This window comes from Octopus bimaculoides, chromosome 10 (genome assembly GCF_001194135.2).
Source record: "Octopus bimaculoides isolate UCB-OBI-ISO-001 chromosome 10, ASM119413v2, whole genome shotgun sequence".
Lineage (NCBI taxonomy): Eukaryota > Metazoa > Mollusca > Cephalopoda > Octopoda > Octopodidae > Octopus > Octopus bimaculoides.
This window is the reverse complement of record NC_068990.1, coordinates 20,427,755-20,428,411: the sequence shown is the minus strand read 5'-3', so window position 1 is coordinate 20,428,411 and position 657 is coordinate 20,427,755. Positions and strand designations below refer to the sequence as shown.

Here is a 657-nt window from a genome sequence, read left to right as displayed (position 1 = left end):
GGAGGAGGAGGAGGAGAAGAAGAAGAAGAAGAAGAAGAAGAAGAAGAAGAAGAAGAAGAAGAAGAAGAAGAAGAAGAAGAAATTTACCCAAGATGCCTGATGAAGGCTGGAGGTTATATCAGCCGAAACGTTGTGTTAACAACAAACAAATTGAGGACAAATATCCGTCAAATGTAATTAATGTTCATGGTTCTCTTAAATATAGAACTGTACGACAAAAATATGTTTTTACACATGTTTAGATTTTATTCAGTATGAATGTGCGTGAATGACTGTCCGCTTCTTTCTCGCGTTTGTTTGTGCTAGCTTCTATATATTTGGTACTATATTATGCTGATGAACGGAAACTAGATTTCATCCTGGTAATCGCGAAATCGGTCGATACATAGTTGAGTTATTTAAAAGAAAATTGTTTTCCTTTTGAGGGTTGCTTTCCTCGCATTTGGTACTAAAATGTGTTTACTTGGGAAGTCTGTTGTGTGGCATTATTCTGTAGTAATGCCCTTATATGAATATAAACAAATAATTATATTCTTGGGAATAGAAATTTCCCCTTACGAATTTTTTTACACACTAGCTTCCTGATAAAATTCTTGTAAAAGACTTTTATCCTATTTTGAATTTATTAATCAAATATATATATGTATATATACACAC

At 32.9% G+C, this 657-nt stretch overlaps 1 protein-coding gene across 1 annotated transcript in view; it reads right to left on the bottom strand.

Moving 5' to 3' along the window:
• LOC106872568 (uncharacterized) overlaps positions 1 to 657 on the bottom strand; it is a 20,647-nt gene that overhangs the window by 7,090 nt on the left and 12,900 nt on the right. The gene's annotated exons all lie outside the window — the stretch shown is intronic.